The sequence below is a fragment of the Canis aureus genome, chromosome 3 (genome assembly GCF_053574225.1).
Source record: "Canis aureus isolate CA01 chromosome 3, VMU_Caureus_v.1.0, whole genome shotgun sequence".
NCBI classification, from domain to species: domain Eukaryota; kingdom Metazoa; phylum Chordata; class Mammalia; order Carnivora; family Canidae; genus Canis; species Canis aureus.
This window is the reverse complement of record NC_135613.1, coordinates 27106262-27127689: the sequence shown is the minus strand read 5'-3', so window position 1 is coordinate 27127689 and position 21428 is coordinate 27106262. Positions and strand designations below refer to the sequence as shown.

Genomic DNA, 21428 nt, shown 5'->3' with positions numbered 1-21428 from the left:
TACAGGTGTGATTATCCAGACTACTTCAGAAAGAAGTAAATGAAACAACTTAGACGGTGGGGAACTGGGGTTAGGGAAAACAGAGACCCCCAAACCCAGGAAAACTGCTCCACAGCCTCTACCCCAATCTCTGAGTGCCCACATTGGGACAAGTTGGTACAGCATCATGAAGGTGAAGACTGGGGCTTGACAGATGAAGATCCTGGGGGACAAACACAAAGGTTCTGATGCAAAGGGGAAGTTCCACAGTTACAAGGCCAACCTTCACAGGAGAAGGAGCTATTCTTTTCATGGCCCAGCAGAAAGGAAAGCAAGAAATCCTCAAAAAACAAAAACAAAAACAAAACAAAAACAAAAAACAAAAAACAAAAAAAAACCAGCAAGGGGGGTTATGAGCCCCAGGGAAACTTTTAAAAAGGGGCAATTCTGGGGTGCCTAGGTGGCTCAGTCAGTTGAGCATCTGACTCTTGATTCTGGCTCAGGGTTGTGGGATCCAGCTCTGTGATGGGCTCTGAGCTCAGCAGGGAGTCTGCTTGAGAGTCTCTCCCTATGCATCATTCCTACGTGCACACGTGTGCTCACACACACACACACACTCTCTCTCTCTCAAACAACAACAAAAAAAACCCTTAAAAATAAGAAAGAGGCACTTTTGCTACCCTCCTACTCTGGCCCTGGAGCTCAGTAGGCACAGCATACATGCCAACAGGTGAATGACATGTTCAGCTAATCCTGGTTGACCCAAGACAAATTTCTTAAGAAACATCCCAAGATAAAGTTTCTTTACCTGGAATTAAAAAAAAAAAGGGAGGGGGGAGAGTGCAGAGAAAGCACCTACTTCACATTGATCTTCTCGAACTGAATCAACCTTGTGGACAATCAATTAACATGGCTGAGTACAGTCCTGGGAAGCCACCCTGTGGGCAACTCACACCCTAAGGTGGGAGCCACTTGGCCAGAGCATCACACAGCCTCATGAATGGAGGAGCCAAGAGAGAAACAAAGATTTTGTTCTTCAGTGACCTCAGATCTGGCCAGTGCTGGGAAGCTCAAGTGGCCAGAGGGGTTCCACCAAAACACACGTCAGAAAGCAGTGCCCCCAGAACAAGGAGAAGTGAGTTTGGAGAGAAGTGGACAGATGTTCAGTGGGGAAGTAGCTTCTGCAAAGCAGATGTACTTGTGTGTTGAGTGCTCACTATTCAGAGTTGGATTCTATGCCTGTACGTTTTCTAAGAAGGGGGACCACAGCTGTCGTCAGATCCTTAAAGGTACCTATGATTCAAGAGGAGCTTCTGACCAGCTTCCATGAGCCTATAGCATGTATCTCTTGGAACTGTGACTATGTTTTAGTCTTTCCAAGTGCCACTTAACAAAATGCTAGTGACTGCCAATATTTAACAGATGAAGCATGACTCCAGGCCAAGGAGGCCAGAAGCCAGGCACCAAGAACGAGTACATGCAAGTCTGCAAGTTCACCCCACCCTTTTCAGTTCCATGAGACAGTAACTGAATGGTAAGGGAAAATGTAGGAAATGCCCTTAGATTTTGAGCTGTTTGTCTATCACATGTTATTCTACAGATGTAGGCTACAATTGACCTATAGCCTGCACTTGTGGTGACTGAGCCCCTAGGTCATGATCCAAAAACCTCCTGGCTCCAGCCTCTTTACTTCCTATTTTCCTGACTTGGAAAGTTACTTTTCTGTACTGATCTTTTGGTGTTGGCTGGCTAGAGGGAACAAACTCATAAATCCACTAGGGGATTAAGAGACCTGTGCTGATATAAAACTGATCTGACTCTGGTTTTCCTATGAGAAAATATGGAACAGAAGCCAAGGCAAGTTCACTGTCACCCTTCAATACTTTGTCAGAGTGACATGCTCTATCAGTTCAAAAGGACAACCAGTGCAGCAAATCATGGCCCAATCCCAAAGCTAGAAGGAAAAATGTGAAGCCCCAAAGCGGTACCCTTCCACTGCCTCTTCTAGCTAAAGTCATTTTAGGGGCCAGCAGATGAAGAGGCCTGGGATGTAAGAGGAAACACGAAGCTACAGGAGACAGAAGGAATAAAAAATGGGAGAGAAAATGAGATGGGAAGGTGCTACCAGTGTCTCTGTTCAAACCTCCACTTGATCGGATGGCTGTTAGAAAGCAGCCATCCCATGGGATGCCTAGGTGGTTCAGTGATTGGGCGTCTGCCTTTGGCTCAGGGCGTGATCCCGGTCCCGGGGACCAAGTCCAACATTGGGTTCCCTATGGGGAGCCTGCTTCTCCCTCAGCCTGTGTCTCTGCTTCTCTCTCTGTGTCTCTCATGAATAAATAAATAAAATCAAAAGAAAAGAAAAAGAAAAAGAAAAAGAAAAGAAAAAAGAAAGAGAGAGGCCACCCTGACATCTCTATGCTGCGTTGGTCTGTGGCACAGTATTGACTTATGCAGTTACAAGGGACTGGGGATGAGGGGCACTGACACCCTCCACCACTTGCAGTTAAAGATCCAGGTACAACTTCTGACTCCCCTAAAACTTAATCGTCTACTGTCAACCAGAAACCTTATCAATGACATAAATAGTTGATTAATACACATTGTGCATGTTATATGTATTACTTATGGTACTCTTACAATAAACTAAAGAAAATGTTACTAATAAAATCATAAAGAGGAAAAATATATATATATACAGTCCTGGACTACCCTGGGGAAAAAAAAATCTGCTATATTGTAAGTGAACCTGAGCTGTTTTAACCTGTGTTAAGGTCAAATGTATTTCTATTTCCCAAATATGAATGCTTGAGTTTCAAATGGTTTTAAAAGATGGCATAACTCATAGATTAAAACAGGAGAAGCCAGAGTTCAATGAGGCTATGGTACTGGCCCAGTATCAGACACCAGACAGAAAAAGGCTCAGTTAAAAAAAGCCCAGGTTCCCAACCTTAACTTCCACTCCTGAACTGCGTATTCCTCAAGAATGTGAGAAAATCAGGACATGACATAGAAACTTAATATTGAAATAAACAGCGACTTTTTGTCAACACTTAAGAAATGATAGCTTTTAGGGTAGCCTGGGTGGCTCAGTTGGTTAAATATCTGCCTTTTGCTCAGGTCATGCTCCCGGGGTCCTGGGATCGAGTCCAATGTTGGGCTCCCTTCTAAGTGGGGAGTCTGTTTCTCCCTCTCCCTCTGTCCCTGCCCGCCTCCCCGCAACTCCTGTGTGTATGTGCTCTCTCAAATAAACAAATAAAATCCTTAAAAAAAAAAAAAAAAAGGAGACAAAGAAATAGTAGCTTTTAAACAAGGAAAAGGAGTCCAGAACAGATTCTATTGTCTGAGTACCAAGAATCAAACAACCAAGCCAGAAGGAGTCTCCACTAAAAGTCTATAAATTAGTTCAGAAAATCAAAATATAAATTTCAGATTTCAGGAAGATAGGGTAGGGACTAGAACTCTCGTACACTGCCAGTGGGAATATAAAATGGTTCAACTAACTTTGTAAAACTTTGGCAGTTCTTACAAAGCTAAACAAACATTTACTGTATGACCGAACAATTGATCCCACTCCTAGGTGTTTACTCAAAAGAAATAAGAACATATGCTCCTGCAAAGACTTTTACAGATGCTCAAAGAAACTTTACTCTTCATAGCCAAAAGCTGGAAACAATCCAAACTCCCTTCAACAGGAGAATGAATAAGTATTACTGCGCACCCATTTACTAGATACTACGTGGCAATAAAAAGGCACAAGCTACTGATCGACTTGACAACATGGATGAATCTCAAAACATCACATTGAACGTGAGTAGCCAGATAAAAAGAGTACAGACGGTATGATTCTATTCTAGAAAAGGCAAGTCTATAATCACAAAAAGTAAATGAGTGATTGTCTAGTCTGGAAGACAAGGAAGTAGAGAACTACCTATGAAAGAACATGAGGAAACCTTTGGGGTGAAGGGAATATCTTATGAATCGACTGTGGTGTTGTTTGCATGGAGGTACAGTTGTCAAACTTATGGAGCCGTGCCCTAGCTGCACTTACAGAGGGTGTACCTTTACGGTATAAATGGTACACATGCCAATTACACATCAATGAGGTTGAACCTGACTTAAAAAAAAAAAAAAATCCAGGCCAGGTTTTATTAGCTGCCTCTCAACCACTGTCTATGGAGGGATTAAACACTGGAATGGTGCGAATCTAGGAGGATTAGAAACAGCATACTGGTGACTGCATGGGTGGCTAGGTCTTGAGCGCAAACAAAAGAACATGTCGGGAAAAGCTTTGGTTCTACAAATAGGCAATGAGGCAGCCAGCGGCCTCACCAGGAATAAAGTCAATTGAACTTTAATCAAACATGCATAGTGTGTGCTGCAGAGACCCGCTGCACATAAATTCAGGGAACAAAAGCTGTTGCAGAAATCAATAGCTTGCTGAAACATTAACACAGGCAATCATTGATCAAAAGGCAGCTCCACAAAGGCAGCCTTGCAAATTAGCTCCTGCTTCTGCTTGCAAGCACACACAGAGGCATCGCTGTGGACATGAATGGTCGGAGCCGATCGTTTTGTTCCCGGTGCTCTCACCCACCTCACAACAAGGCCTCCCAGTCAGCTTACCTCACATCTCTGTGCTGTAATTGCACACAGCACGAGCAAGTGACTAAACTGGGTTACTGCCTGGGCAAAAAAGGAAAGGAGAGGGGGTGAAGTCCTCTCCAATCCATAGCACTATGGGCTGCAGTGCTTGCTGAGAGAGGTGCTTAAAGCCAGTAGTCTATATTTAGCAGATTTTCTCTCTCCCCCAATTATTTGCCTTTTCTTTGGTGTAAGGGGTTGGGGGTGCACTGGATTTTCCCAACGGGTCATATGCAGAAAGCCACTAGCAATAAGGGATCTGCTCCTGGATTTGAGCACCAGCTTTCCTCCCTGAGGCAGGATCTCTGCACAGCAGGTCTTCTCTGCAGGCAAACGACTCAGGGGTACAGAACCAGGCCCCATTAGGTTTCTCTGATTTTCAAACAAAATGAAAACACGAGTTGGCGAGTGCCTGGCACAGAAGCAGGAGAGAGTTATATGGTGTTCAGGGCTGTGCTCTATCTGGGTGGGTGGGGGCTGAGAGGAGAGACTGAGAGAGAGAGTCAGGTTAACAAAAGGGTCCAGGCACCAGCAGACAGCTCAATCACAGCTACTCCTGTAATACAGAAGCTTCCTGGACTTGCCACTCAGAATTAACAGAAGGACTGGCTCCTCCTCCACTGTCACCATTGTACTTCTGTGCCTCCTCAGGTTAGACTATGAGTCCATCAAGCTCATTCAACGCAAAACGTCAGGGTAACCTCCATCCATGCCCACTGCCCCAGACCATCTGAACTGAAGCAACTAGGGGAGGGGATGCTTGGGACTGTTTACTACTACTGGTAGCTTTCAGGTATAAACTCATTTCAGGTAAGTTCTGCTGGTATGTCTGGGCCCAGTTCTGCTTCACCTTGGGAGAACAACAGACTGGCGACATGTTCCAGGGCCCAGGGTAAGCATCCCACTGTGTGTGTGTGTGTGTGTGTGTGTGTGTGTAAGAGCCGAAGCAGGGTCGGGGCCTAGAGGTGGGAGTTCACAGTCCAGCCCAGGAGACAACCTGACTAGGTCTCCTTCCTGTCTTACTAGAAGGTTAATTTACCTGCAGCCACTTGGAGAGCTAAAACAATCCCCACAAACATGAGTGCTATTTAATTTCCTCCAGGAAATTCCTCCTCCAGCACTTCCTCCTGCAGTGCTAAAGGAGGGGAACCTGTAACCTGTCCTGCCTGATTAAAAAGTATTTACACACACACACACACACACACACACACAATTATATAATATTTTTAAAGAAAAATAAGCTACATGTCTTCTAAGGGCCCCTGGGAAGGAAGGCACTGATGAGACAAGAAGGCACTGTATACACTGTAGGTCTCAACGGCTCACTTGGTGGGCATGGCTATCTCACTGTCCTGCTCTCCTGCCCTGAGCACAGTAGCAAGTCCCCCACTCCCTGGGTTCTCTGATACCTCAGCCCGGCAAGAAGCAGCTCTCTGGGAGGCCACTGTGGAGGCAGGAAAAGGTAGGCAATTATTTTTGTCCCAAGGTGGAAACATAAGGGTACACCTAGGACTGAGTTCCAATTTCTGTGATTATAACATACCGTTACTGCCACAACTATGCAAAGAAGTCGTGACATCCCAGGGTGAGGGTGGTGATGCGGGGGTGGTACGTGGCAGAAAAGGAGGTCCAGAGACCCCAGATGTAGACCACAGGGCACCTGCAAGCTGCCATCTACTATTAGGCCAAGGAAGGCCTCAGTCTTCTGGAAATAACCCTCTTTTCACACACTCCTTTCATTCAATTCAGTGTACAGAGTTGTGCTCCATTATCTTCCATTCTCACAGTGGTTCTGTGCCGCAGAAAAAAAGGGGGAACAACTGCTAGCCTTACAGTTATGTCAAGGAAGGCCATGAGAAACCAGTCCTTGGTCCCTGCATAGAGGGGCAGGGAGGACCTAGGAAACAGTTCCAGAAGGTTTCCAGTAGAAGCCACCCACAAATATTTCCTCCACTGGGGAGGGGGAACTGCTACTCACTACTTCTTCTGCACCAAAGCTTCAACAGGCATCCTCTGGAGCCAAGCACCACTTACTGTAAAAGGGGCAGCAGGGAAGGTTGGAGGGGGTGGAGGGGAGGCCTGGAAGCTGCACATGGATAATGGCATTAGAAACAGAGCTGCTCTCTGAAACTACCTTGCAGGCCCCTCAAGCCCACCTGCCACTGTCAGCTGATGTGATGGGACAGGACCCTCCATGTAGCAGAGCTGATATATGCACACCTTTGCACACAGCTGACATACAGCACTGCAGGGGTTAGGAAGTAAGCATTTAGGAGAAATTACTCTAATTCTTTAAGCCCCATTATTAACTGTTCTGATGCTAAATATTTTACCCTGAACAAGAAGAGAGAGTATACTATCTTCCACCCAATGCCTTTTTCTGCACGCCCAGGTACAATTGGTTAGAATCAGTGGGGATCCCTGGGTGGCGCAGTGGTTTGGCGCCTGCCTTTGGCCCAGGGCGCGATCCTGGAGACCCGGGATCGAATCCCACATCGGGCTCCTGGTGCATGGAGCCTGCTTCTCCCTCTGCCTGTGTCTCTGCCTCTCTCTCTCTGTGACTATCATAAAAAAAAAAAAAATAAATAAAAAAGGGTCAGGGTGTTGTTTCTCCACAAAAGCTCTGTCTGAAGGATGCCCTTCAGTTACCATCCGGCCCCTTCTTTGGGGGCCCAGGTACAGAGGAGTGAGTGCCACTTGTTGAATGGAATGAAGAAATCTAAAGCTCCTCTCCTCCCTGCTTTACCTTTCCTCCCTCCCTTCCTTCCTCTCTTTTCTTTTTTTAAAGGTGTGTTTTTCCAGAGAGAAGTTCCAGCAAGCAATGAATAGTTACAAAACAGGTCCCAAACCCAGGAGGGGTAGGAAGGAGAAGGAAACATGGCACAAAGCTGCTCCTTAGACTTCATTCCCCAACCCAGGGCCCCAACAGTAGTCAAGGCCCTAGGGGAATGTGGCTCTGGCTCTGGGAGCGGGTCCGGGAAAGCCTGCATGGGCCACATCCCCTGGGAAGCACTCTAACCAAAGGGCTGTGACCTTGCAGCTGAGTTTGGCCCCTCTGGCATCCATGACCACCTCTGCCCGGGAATTATAGCTGCATTTCTTGGCAAAAACTACCAACTCAAGGGTAGTGAGGCAAGTCAGTAAAATTTCCTGGCACAGACTCCTATGCAAGTCATTCTTTCCTTTCACTCCCTGAGGATTCAAGGGCTGGAGCTGACAACTGTTGCAAACATCTGAGGTGAGAAGCTGGGCACTGGGCTGAACCATCAGCTATGTTTAGGAGCAGCCACCTTTACAGATCTTTTTCCAGCAGGCAACTGGTTGTCTTCCAGCATCGACTCTGGTAATTAAAGTAGTGCTCTCCTGGGCTCCTTCTTTTGTTAACCAACCGAATCCCCTAATCCCTAAAGGAGCCCTGACACTGTCAGACTGCTCTGCTGCTAATTGTTAAATACCAACTCTGTGGTCTCAGAGTGCATCTGACAGAATGATGATCTGCTTGAAGCCACATGGCCGAATCATACCTTCTGCATGTGAGAGGCTACAAGGGCACCTATCTAACATGTCTGACAGTGAGGAGGCAGCCTGTTTCTGGGCAACGCAACCTCTCCTTCCCACCTCCAGGTCCTCTTCTGCAGAAAGGAGAAAGGGAAGGGAAAGGGAGGAAGATGATGATTCTGGAAATGCATAAAGGTCTCCTGGGTTTAATAGGTTGTAAAGAAAAGGCCACACTATGACACTCCTAGAGAGGTCCCAGAACCTGGCACTCCCCCAACATCTTTTTAAAACATCCTAGTTGAGGGGACACCTGGGTGGTTTTGGCTCAGGTCATGATCTCCAGGTCATAATATTGAGCCCCACATTGGGCTCTGCACTTGGTGAGTAGTCTCTCTCCCTCTCTGCACCCCCATACCTGCTCACATTCTCTCTCAAATAAATGAATAAATCTTTTTTTTTTAAATCCTAGTTGAGCAGGTTAAAGAAATTTTTTTTTTTAAAATAATGATTACTGCTATTCGTACACTGTGGAAAAACTAAAACAGGGTTTTTTGTTTTTGTTTTTGTTTTTTTGCCAAAATTGTAATGAGATTTCCTAAACTATATGTTGTTTTAGTTGTTGACCTCAGCCACTTATGGATTCTACCTCTGATCCCACACCACCACTCAAACATCCAGACTTGAGGTCGTAGGCTGCCCTGTCCTTTCCCACAAAGACATGCTCAGCCTTCCCAAAGCCCAGCTCTGACCTTGTCACTCCCCTCTCCAAAGCAATAAGGCTCCTCAAGGCCAACAGAACAAAGACCCAGTTAATTTGCTGCCTCTCCCAGGCCTCTCCCTCTGTCTGCACAAGACCCTTCTACTTCATTCCCTAACTGTCACAGCCCTTGGCTTATGCCAAACACGATGGCCAGTTTGTTGCCCCTCAGTGCTTCCCTTCTGCTTGCGGGCTGCAGCCCCGCGGCCCCACAAACCCCTCACCACTGTCTCCTCACTGGATCTATGTCCTTAGACCTTAGACCTGTGGCTCAGGTCATCACAGATGCTGCCAACTTCTCCTAGAAGCCTTACTTACCCTTCAACCCAACCTCCAAGGTCATCAAGGTGTCTGCATACCTATACTTTTCTACACTTGCCTCTTTCCTGGTATACTCAGGCTCTCTTTTGGACCATAACCATGAATGAACCTGTCCAATGTCCCCAAGCCTGTGTCTACTTCTTTTGCAAGTACCCTAAAGGTTTAGGACAATGTCGTAAATATGAGTATTCAGTAAACATTTGATGGAATGAGTATTTCCTGAGCATTAAAATTCACCTAAAATTAATTCTAAAAAATTAACTTCTGAGAAATAGATAACCAGATTACTGATTTTTTATTTTTTAAAGTACGGTCATCAAGAATAACTGCTTCCTGGGGGCACCTGAGTGGCTCAGTCTGTTAGGCCTCTGCCTTCGGCTCAGGTTGTGATCTTGGGGTCTTGAGATGGAGTCCCACTTTGGGCTCCTGGCTACTCAAGTGGTAGTGTGCTTCTCTCTCTTTGCCCCTCCCCTTGGCTTGTATGCTCTTGCTCTCTCTCACAAATAAATAAATGAAATCTTTAAAAAAAATAACTGCTTTCTGATCTCACCAGTATTTCATAAATGACATTTTATCTCTAAAAAAGGAGAAAAAATACACAATATCTAGGTAAGAAGGGTTCCTTAATTTGACATCAAATGTTATGAAAAATGATTACACTGTTCTTATTTTTGTTTCATTTTCCAGGGGCCAGTGGAGACGTAATCCATGGTGGGCTAACAAGAGAGGGAGGGGGGCTGAGGAATCCAATGCCGCCACTTCCTCGTTGAGCAGACTTATGAACCAACCATCACCTTTCACTGGGTTGTGAAAGCTACAATGATGAGAGCTAAGCACTATAAACAATTGTCTTCCATACCTTAATACATTTAATCTTCATAGCTACCCTAGTAAATAAATATCTTCATTATCCTTGGCTTTACAAATGAGAAATCAAGGAACAGGAAGATGAAGTCATGTATTCAAGCTCACACAACTTCAAGCAGTAGCCCCAGGGGTTTGGTACCAGATCCTATGCTCTTAACCATTCTGCTATGAATTGAGGGGAAATATGTGCATTTTTTTTAAGCCAGAGGCTCAAATTTGGGTTATCTTTCATTCACAAAGTATCTTAAACCTCTTCCATGGACCTTGAATAGTTTAGACAGAAGAGCAAAAAAGGGCACTGTGCATCCCTGTAACAATGGGTGGCCAGTCCTCTCCCCTCAGGGTGGAGCCAGCCCCCCCATGCCACACCCAAATGTGGCCGAAGCAAGGGTACCAGGTTCAGAAACACACTTGGGAGGCACAAGTGCACAATCAGAATTACACACAAGCCTAGACAAATGTGTTCTGCTTCCTGCACCAAGAACAAACTCCAAAGACTACATCGGACAGACCCTGGGAGCTCACAGCCATGAGCACCCCCTCACAACCTGCTTGCCATGCCTCAAGCCATCCAATGGCTTATGCTATGGGGGAATCCCCCTGGGCCACTTTTGGCTCCAGGCTACATATGTTGAAGAGATGTGCCACGCAAGACTCTTGACCTGAGAAGGTTGAGGGTCTGATCCGGTGGAGGCCCTCAGGAAATGAAGAAATGACTTCTGAACATGCTACAAAGCATTTTTCCAAATTACCTTCAGCAGGAAGCATCTCTTTAAAACGGTGGCTTCTCGGGATCCCTGGGTAGCGCAGCGGTTTGGCGCCTGCCTTTGGCCCAGGGCGCGATCCTGGAGACCCAGGATCGAATCCCATGTCAGGCTCCCGGTGCATGGAGCCTGCTTCTCCCTCTGCCTGTGTCTCTGCCTCTCTCTCTCTCTCTCTCTCTCTGTGTGACTATCATAAATAAATAAAAATTAAAAAAATAAATAAATAAAACGGTGGCTTCTCAAAGTGTGCTCAAAACTATGAGGATGACTCGAGGGCCACAGGGTGGATCTCCTGTACCTCCTCTTATTGCCACCTCTTCCAGCAACTCCACTAAAAAAACCTATCAATCGAGCAACACATAGAAGATTCTTCCATTTAACCAAAAATAACAACAATAAAAAATAAATGACAGATATGGAAATGACGTGTTTGAAGACAGAGGTCACAGCCATCACAAATCCTTCTAGAGCTCAGCCTGGAACAAAGGGCCCTGCCCTCACATGGGGGCGGCATTAGCCTATGGCATAGAAGCCTGGGCAGTCCTGAAGCAGCTGCAAGCCTGGTCTTCGCTTAATGTGGGACCCACTCAGGGGCCTTAGTCTCTGATTTTACTGAGCTGCTGAAGACGACATTTGAAGTACAATTATGCCAACACTGGGAATCTTGTGTTCTCTGTAGGGCCCCCAAACAACTAAGAATTCACTTGCTGAAATCAGTTTTCTTTCCTATAAGCTGAATACTTCGTTATTTCCTGAATTCATTTTATTGGAGTTCAGCAACAGGGCAAGTGGGATTTCACCGCCTTCGGTTCTATTACCACATCACCCTTCTTAATGTTTTCTTGTTCCTGTAACAAAACCACAATTCTACCAGCAAAGGGGGAGAAGAGAAGAGAGGAAAACAGAAAACCATAAAACTGTTAAAAGTGCTATTCTCCATCTCGTAAACATTTTTCTATTTATCAGCCTTTCATTATATGTGCAATATTATTATCCCTGCACAGTATCAAAATGACATCGTCAGGGTCACCCTATAAAATATACATTGGCAATGTAACATTTAATGACGGGAACAGGACAAAAGATGAAGGATGAGAGAGGGTGGCATGCTGCAGGATGTTTTAAAGGGATCATCAGTTATATCTGTGCATTTCCCGAGGTGATAATTGAATGACAGCGGCTGGAGGGAAATCCATTTTTGAGCTCAGAATGGACAGTTAGGAGAAAAATGTTTTTGTATTGGGAGCATGTAATGACTGCCAGGAAATGAGAACAGCTACTCCAGCAACATTGCTTCTTCTATTTTATGGTTTTTATGGACGCACAGCAAATTATCAAGTACAATCCATTTCTGCAAGTTGAATTTAAAATAAAAGGCTTCCTCATTATAAAGAAAGGAGGGAAAGGATATTTAATTTTGTCATTGAATCACATCTGTTTAATAAAAAGAGCAGAAGCAAAGATCACCCTTCAAAGCACACAGACACAATTACAATTCCACACCCTTCTTAAATGCAGACCTGAAACATGTCCTCTCTTTTGCCCAAATTTTGGATTTAACCTAAGGCAAAGATTTTAGAAAAATCCAGACAGGCTTGCAAACCCAATCTGTGCTCATGTCTTCCACATATGGCTAGTAGTTATTTCGTAGTGGCTTTTAGTAGGAAAGACCTCCAGGAAGGAGGGTGAGGGGGCAACAGCTGCCTTCACAGAAGCCGTTAAGGGCTGAGTTGTGTGTCTCTCCCCTCCCCTCAAATCACAGGCTCAAGTCCTAATGCCCCCAGCACCTCAGAATGTGACAAGGTGAAAAATTCAATGAGGTCATGAGGGTAGTCCTAATCCCATCTGACTGGTGTCCTTACAAGAAGAGGAAATTTAGAACACATGGGCACATAGAGGAGATGATATGAAGACACAGAGAAGAAACCAACCCTGCTGACACCTCCATCCTCAGCTTTTAGCTCCCAGAACTGTGAAAGAATAAATTTCTATTCTTTAAACCCCACAGCTTGGGGTCCACTGGTAGTACAGCCCTAGTAGACAAATACACAAGCCTAAGGACAGGGCTTCACAGACAGATTGTAGGAAGGAGGTGCAGAGGTGGTAATGCCCACCAAAAACTCCTCCAGGCTTTGACAAGAGACTACAAAGCTGGTTGCCAGCAGCGGACAGGGTATGGTGCTCCCTGCGTGCTCCATGTGTCCTTAAAAGGTCACACTTGAACATCAGCCAACTCTAACAAAAAGTTGCACAAAGGGAGGGACACTGACAGATGAGCTCTGTATTCTTAGTACTCAAACCTGAGATCCCAGAAACAACTCTAAAAAGTCAACAAACTTTTCATTAATTCAACAGCTTTAAAAAGCTTGAGTTTCCAGTTGCAGGAAGCCTCAGAAACTGGCCTTTATCCAGTTCTGCTTCACTTTCCAAAAGAAGTCAAAACCCTTTGCAGTGAAGGAAAATATAAGGGTAGAGATTCCTCTGTGAGGCGATGCTTCAGACTTGGGCCTGCGCCCAAAGAGCCCTACTGTGCTGACAGAGGAGCCCACGTCAGGGCACAGAGCAGGATTCCCAAAGAGATATCCTTCAGGGGCCTGCTCCTACAAAAGCTGCTCTGCCATCTGCCAGGGCCTTGGTAGCCTCCACCTCCTACTGCATTTACCTTTGGAAAAGGAACTGGGGGCTTTCCCATGTGTACTACCTTCTGGCTTGGTGCAGGCTCTTGGAACATCGCTCCTCTGGTTGCTGCTAGCTCACGCCACCAACACTACTACACATCTACTGCACACCTCCTAGCCACCTGTTAGGGCACCTAGTCTATATGCCATCTCATATATACTATCTTTGCTGACCCCAGAGAGCAAGTTTCTTATGAGCCTCTCTCCGTGAATACCATGTCTCTCTTGCTTAGCTGTGACCCTTTCATGGCTCCTAGGTCACTGAATCTGGGAAAATAGTAATTTACATCTACTCCTCGATCCCCTACTTCTCCTTTTCCCAATTGGACTCTAAACTGCATGTGAACAGGGATGCACTCACCCTACAGTCTGTATCCCCAGCAATAATTAGCATAGTGGTTGGCATGAAAGAGGTGCTCAATAAACGCTCAGTGATTTGTAATGAGCTATATCACAGACATATACATATCAGTATTACACTTTAACGAGGAACATGCAAAACAAAAAAGTCACCAGTGTTCATAAAAACTATATATTCTCAATTTTAGAAATAAGAAATTTGGTGATCTTTCATTGAAGGTTTTCAAACTTGGGATAAACATGAGCAAGATGGGAAACTAGTTATGAGGACTTAAACTCAGGATTATTAAGTTACAGGACTTTGTGTATTACAGGACTTTGTGTATTAAAGTAAAACAAAACACAACCCCAAGAGAGTTCTTCAACCCATTTGTTAGGATAACTCAAAAATGAAAATGATTTTCCTGTCCCAAGGGATATTCAAGTGTGAAATGAGAACAAGCGTCCCATGGGTGGTGCTGCTTTATGTGCAAACCGATGCATACTCAGAATCCCTCATGTGAGGAGCCACATAAGCTTTGGCCTGACACTGGCCCAGGGGCTCAGCCTTAACTTGAATTAACAAAGGTATCAGCTGATACCTATACCCTGGCCCAAATGAACATTCTGATGGATACTAAAATGGTAACTTCCATTTTTTAAAGGCTGGCTGTTTCCTTGTTTCATGATGTGAGAATGTTTTGGGCCTATCTTAAGTGCACTGAGGAAGATGGTTATAATTAAATCTTCCTCTCAGAGCTAGTGAAAACAGGCCCCAAATTCTGTCTCAGCAGAAAATGAGTACCACACTCCTTTAGGGTGCTCAGGCACACACAGGCTTCCTACAGGCATATACGAAGAGGCCCTGGGATTACACTTTCAAATTAGAAGTCCTGATACAGTCTTAAGAAAACAAAACGGGGCAGCCCAGGTGGCTCAGCGGTTTAGCGCCACCTTCAGCCCAGGGCCTGATCCTGGAGACCGGGGTCGAGTCCCACCCACATCGGGCTCCCTGCATGGAGCCTGCTTCTCCTTCTGCCTGTGAATCTGTCTCTGTCTCTGTCTCTTTCTGTGACTCTCATGAATAAATAAATATTAAAAAAAAAAAAAAGAAAGAAAACAAAACTAAAATGGAACAGCCTGCTGGGCTATGGTCTAAAGCACCAGTGGTGGCAAATCATGGCCCATGAAAGTGCCTATGCTTACACCAGCTTGGCTGTAATGATCCTAGGTCCACCTCTATGCCCACAACTATCCCAATGTCAGTAGAACAGGGTGACACACAAAGCTCCCTCCATGTGGATTTTAAAAAAAAAAATCACTTTCCATTTTAGGCCTTGGCTTTAAAGGCCTTTTGGTTAATTTTGGTCCAATGGTACATGTGTGTATGTGCACGTGGCGGAGGGTGGGAGAGAACAGGCTCTTGAGGAAGAAAAGAGGAGGGGAAACAATGAACAGTTATTGGCTGTCTAGCCTTTCTCATCTGGAATTCCTCACTTGAACAACAGAAACTCACAATGAGAAAGGCAGCCACTGGTTATGCCACTTGGACAGTTTACCTAACCCCTCTTGGCCTCTGCTTCTTCATCTTAAAAACAGAGAAAAATAATAGCATCCACTCACAGAATTGTGATATTAAGAAGAGCTGATACACCCAGTACAGTGGCTGGCATACTGTAAAAAAAAAAATCATAAATGTTGACGTTTATGATTACTTGATCTATGACACTGGAACAAACCAAAAGCCCACAGTGGTGGTGGCTGGCTGCAATGCTGCCTCTTTTGCCCGACTGGAAAATAACTGCATCTCAAGCCACAAAAAAAATCTCCCAAGCAGGAGAAAGCAAACAAACTCAATATTCCTAGAAATAGCAAATGCATTAAATATTTTAAAACTCTGGTTCAAAATGCAGAATTAAGCCGAACTGGGCGAAAAGAATACAATTATATTTAAAAAGAAGAAGGATCTGAACAGTTCAAATGCTTACACTGGCCTCAGGGATGAACTGGCTGTATCTCTGGGTTGGCTACATCCATCCCTGGGAGTGACAAACACGCAGTTAAGCCTTGGCAATGCCATAAGCAGGGTGGCCAAAGGAGACCTACACATCCCAGGTCAGCTACAAACATCTGCTACAAATAACTGTTTCTCATCTGTATCTATTAACCTATGTTCAGCATAAACCAAAACACCTATAATGAGCCAGAATCTACTTCTGGAGTCTGACAGGACAACACATAAGGCTTTTCCCACCTGCATCCCTATTTCTGTACTGAATTCTTTCCAGTCTTCCACCTACTAGCTATGTGTCTATAGGAAAGTCAACTAACCTCTCTAAGACTCTATTTTCTCCTTGTGTGAATGTTTATAGGGTTGTGGGTAGGATGAAAGTGCTTAACAACAGGGGCCTGGCAATTATGCTTGATGAATGATAATATTATTTTTATTGTTTCCATTTGGGAAAAGGACTAGAAACTCAAAACTAACTTCAACTTCAACCATTTTATTTTTTATTTTTTAAAAATTTATTTATTTGAGAGAGGGAAGGAGCAAGAGAGTGAGCGAGTGCACATAAGCAGAGCAGTAAGTGCACATAAGCAGAGCATGGGGAGGGAGAAGCAGACTCCCTGCTGAGCAGGGAGCTTGATGTGGGGCTCAATCTCAGGACCCTAGCTGGGATCATGACCCAAGCTGAAGGCAGACACTTAACTGACTAAGCCACTCAGGAGCTCCAAGAATCATTTTAATTAACTGAATTTAAAAAGGAAATCTCTCAAAGAATAGTCTCTGTAACTGACTGAATTCTTCTATCATGTCTCCTGAAAACTACAGGCATTTCACACACAGAATAAGGGAATGCTAGACATTGTGAATAATAATGGTGTTTGGGGCCAAGTTCACAGGAGGAAGATAGCACAGTTCAGAGATCAGCATTCTCCAGAAGATCCCCAAACAGAAACACTGGGACAATATATACCTACCTAAAGGCCTCACTGAGTCAACTTAAAAAGTCCTGTCTGCCCAGGCTCAGCTTCCACTCTTAGGTAATCAGCAAGAGAATCAGAACAGATAGTATCATTAAGCCTTTCATCAGGAATGAGAACAAAACCAAGTTAATGTACCTGCTAATCTTTAGCAGGCTACCTTGGGGTTTACCAGCTATCCCTACACTTCAAAACAGAATTAGCTCTGATGGACAGATTGGAAAGGTCCTGCTAGAGGGACTTGCAACATCCCATTATTTAATTTCATGACACCATAAGTCTACTCTTAAAAAGCATCAAAGAACATACACTTATGTTAACAATGATACCTAATTACGATGAGCTCTATTACTGAACTTTAAAAATATTCTCTTATGATAATGTGGTACATAGTAGAGCAACACGAACCCCAGACTGAAAATTACTGGCTTAGATCACAAACTCTTTAAGCAGAAAGAAAATGCAGATGACTCTTCAAGAGTTTAAGATATACAGAATCTGCATTTCTGATGCTGAGCTGAGGATGGAAAAAATGTACAACTCACTGAATCACCCCCAAACATCCTGGGGCCTGGGTTCTACAATCTAGTCCACTGTGTGGTTGTCCTTCTGCCCCTCTGTTCTGTGTTGTCAGAGGATGGTGTGAGCCTGGGCATTTGTAAAGTTCAGTCTACCCCTGAGTTACATGTGTCTTTCCCTGCAGTCCCACTTTTCCCCTCAGGTCACACTGTCGATTTTGTAACGCTTTCCCTACAGGGATTGTGCTGATGTGTCCAGAAAATTAATGTGCTGCTCTGGATGCACCGACATCCTAACATAGTGTTAATAAGAAGAGTAGGGATCCTCCCCTGGGAACTCAAGCAATCATTTCAACAGTAACTCACATATGGCAGCAAATAAAGAGGCAAGTGTTAGCTGCTTAAGGCAAGAGCAGAGATAAGAGGTGGTATACTAACCCCAGATAAGAGGAAAATTGGTCTGATGAGTAGCACTTAAAAATTCTTGTCACATATGTTCTGGATCAAAGGCTCCGATGCCACAACCAGATGCCCTGAAGGGGTTTCCTATGCTCCTTCTAGCCACAGGAAACAGCATGGTTCTGTACGCTTTCACTCAATTGTTCCAGAAAGTAATTCCAGACTGCTGATAAAGAACTCAAGCTACATTTTTTTTAGTCCCATGACTTAAATCCTAAGAAGTCCTACCTATGTCTCACTCCTGTGGGTAGAACTGAGAATCAAAGTAATCAGTGCTTCTGTGAAACAGGTGAACTGTCCTGGCCATCAACACGTGATTCATGGATCTATTTCTCAATGGATGAAATGGCCAAGATCACTTCCTCCAACAATCTAAAAGTGAACCCAAAGCAGTCTCTGACAAGTCAGTCCCTTTTGCCCAATTCTCCTCCAGGGCCTGCCTGCCCAAAAGCAGATCTGCAGGGCTATTTCTACCAGCCACTGGGATATTGGGTCCTCTCACCTTCCGTTCCTGGAATTCTAGCAAGACTAGGTCAAGTGGACCTACGCTGCTCTTTACAAGAAGCAGAGGGGGAGAACGCAGCCACTGAATTGTTCTAACTGCATTTTAAAATTTAATATGCTCATTGTCTAAAATCAAATCAAAATGGATTATATATATAAATTAATAGTTCAATGAACAATACCAATACCTGCCACAGCATAATGACTGAGTTGACTATTAATGTCTTTAATGATGCCTCTTGGCCCCTCCTTCGAGAGTCTCTGGCTGCCTCCTGCCTCCTGCCTCCTTTGCCCTTCGCCTAGACAGAGGGTCAAGTCTAGTCAGGAAGTCTTGATTAAAACATAGCCCCTGATAAGTCGCGAATGATCCAAAGAAAACCTGTTCTAATTCCTAAAGATTGAATAGTACTGGGGTAGGCTATAGCAGAGTTCTAAATACTGCTTTATGTTAATTCACAATGGAAATACAGAATACCCTGGGTGCCAAAAAGACCTTTAAGAGTATCAGATAATCTCATACTTCTAGTTCTCGGTGTCAAAAACAACACAATACAAACAAACTCCAGGCCTAAGAAGGCCTGCCTGATCAGCTACTTGGTGAGCTTTTATCTCCTTGAAGGGAAGACTTCTCTGTCAAACCCCCCTCTCCTTACCACCCCCCCCCCCCAACCAGAGGAGTCAAAGAAAGGCAAAGGAGAACCAGTTTCCAAGCAAAGGAAAATAAATTTCACGAATTTAAGGTGCACTTCTGCCTCACTTGGTCAAAGTACTAGTATATTTAAGAGAAGTTGTGATACTGTGGTTAACTAATCTCTCCTTAAAAATTATCCTTGAGTCAGAAACACACACACAAAAAAATTTACTGTTATGTTTGTATAAATCTTAAGGAGAAAAGAGAGCCAAGAAAACTTCTCAGGAACCTCTCTCATTCCAAGCCAAGAAATACTTCCCGCATTTGGGCTTTACCAATAATAAGAGCATTTGTGAGTTCCTATTAGCTCGTGCAGCACTGTCCCATAAAGACATTAAAGCCACACAAGCGAGGCTTCCCACTCCACAAAATTAGGCTCTGAAACACAGCCAAAGCCGAATCCCAAAGAGCCAGAGTTTCCTTTCTGGAGGCAGCAAATTGAACAGCGGCCCCAAATTCTTACAGTTGGATTTTCAAACAAAGTTTACCTCAAAAACAGAACATAGAAGACAAAGGTTTTGAAATCTATTCTGTATTCTCTCAAGGGAAGACTGCAACTTGGGATGCAGGAAATAGTGTGGAGAAATATTTCATAACGTGACTCGGAGAGGCTGTCCAAGTAGGAACCGAAGGAATAAGGAAAGACCAAAATTCAATGGACTGGATCTAGAGGTGCAATTTAATGCAACTTCACTTAAAATCCCACTGGTTAGTCTGTAGCACAAGATAGGTTGCTTCTAAAAATTTTAAAGAGCAAGGGGCCAATAACCAAAATATTCTTGAAAAAGAAAAAATGAGTGGGAAAGTGCTGCACCAAACATCAACTATTATTCTAATGCTAGACAGTAAAGTGCTGACACACGGGCAGATAAACAGACCAGTGGAACAAAAACAGAGCCTGAACATAGATTCATGCATTTCTGGAAATACCATTTTTGACATATCTGGCAATACAAATTAGTGAAAGAAAGGGTAGATTTCTCAAAAGATGGTATTGGGACACCTGGTTACACACATACACACACACACACACACAAAACTGGTCCTCTACCTCATACCACACACAATAAACTAATTCCAAGAGACTAAAGACTTAAATAAGAAAAGCAAAATTTTAAAACTCTTAAAAGACAAAGAGAAGGGATTGCCTTTACAACCATGAAGGTTCCTTAAACAATACAAATTCAAACCATAAAGACTAATAAATTTAACTACATCAAAATTAAGAAAATGCTAATTCCACCATAAAAAACACAAAAGGTAAGCCACAAATCCAAAGTAGATATTTGCAATATTTAAAATAAGGAGCATCTGGAATTTTTACAAATCAAAAAGAAAAGACAATTCAATTGAAAAATGAGCAAAAGATTTACATAAATCCTTCACGAAAGAGGAAACATATGGCCAATAAATGCATTGCAAGATGTCCAATATCCATAGTAATCAAGGAAATACAAATCAAAACTACTGTGAGATACTTCAAACTCAAAATGCTGGAAAACATTTTAATGTGTGACTCTATCAGGTGTTGGCAAGGATGTGATATTACTGGAACCTTTATATACATCTGGAAATAACTGCCTTCATTTAGTAAATTAAAAGATGTGTGTGCCTATAACCTAAGGAATTGCCCTTATACATGCACGAGGAGACATGTACAGTAACATTCACAGAATTGTTTGCACTAGTGAAACAAAAAAACAAACAAAAAACTGAAATGTCCATCAACAGCAGAAATGAGAAATAAAATGTATTCTGTTCCTATAATGCTGTGAGTGTGGAACTAACTACCCAACTTAGTTAAATCTCAGGATAAAGATGAGTGAAAAGAACAAGGTACAGAAACCTATTCTTCTCTTTTGACTCCACTTCCATGAAATTCAAAAACGTAAAAGTAAACAATATACTGTGGAAGAATACAAATATTTGAGGCAAAACCAAGAAGGAAAGGAAAGGGTTTATAGCAGAGTATTCAGGATAGTGGTTATCTCTAAGTGGAGAGGACAGGGAATTGGCTCGGGAAGGGAACAATGCATGCAATCTTAAACTTGTGGTAGTACAGAAATTCATTATGTTATTTTTATACGAAACACGTATTTTATAAAGATTCTTTTATAATTCCTCAATTATTTACTGAAACAACAAGCCAGAAGATTGTCAAATATTCCAATTGTGCCATTGAAAAAAGGTTTCTCATCTTTACCAAGATAGTAACAAGCAAGTACTTCCTGTTCAGAAGCCCACAGGGCAAGGGGTTTACTCTGTCCCTGCTTAACTGTTTCTACACCCCAAATAATTCCTCTTCCACCTGCCCTCACTCTTCTCGATCTCTAGCTGCTTGAGCCCCCCTAGCATAGCCACTGCAGGGCCGCTCACATTTTGGTATCCTGCATCTACCTGTGTTCGAGCTCTTGGAATCCAAAC

General features: G+C 43.7%; 1 protein-coding gene across 9 annotated transcripts in view; it reads right to left on the bottom strand.

Annotated features, from left to right (window-relative positions):
* Positions 1-21428, bottom strand: part of RERE (arginine-glutamic acid dipeptide repeats) — a 407880-nt gene that overhangs the window by 12860 nt on the left and 373592 nt on the right. The gene's annotated exons all lie outside the window — the stretch shown is intronic.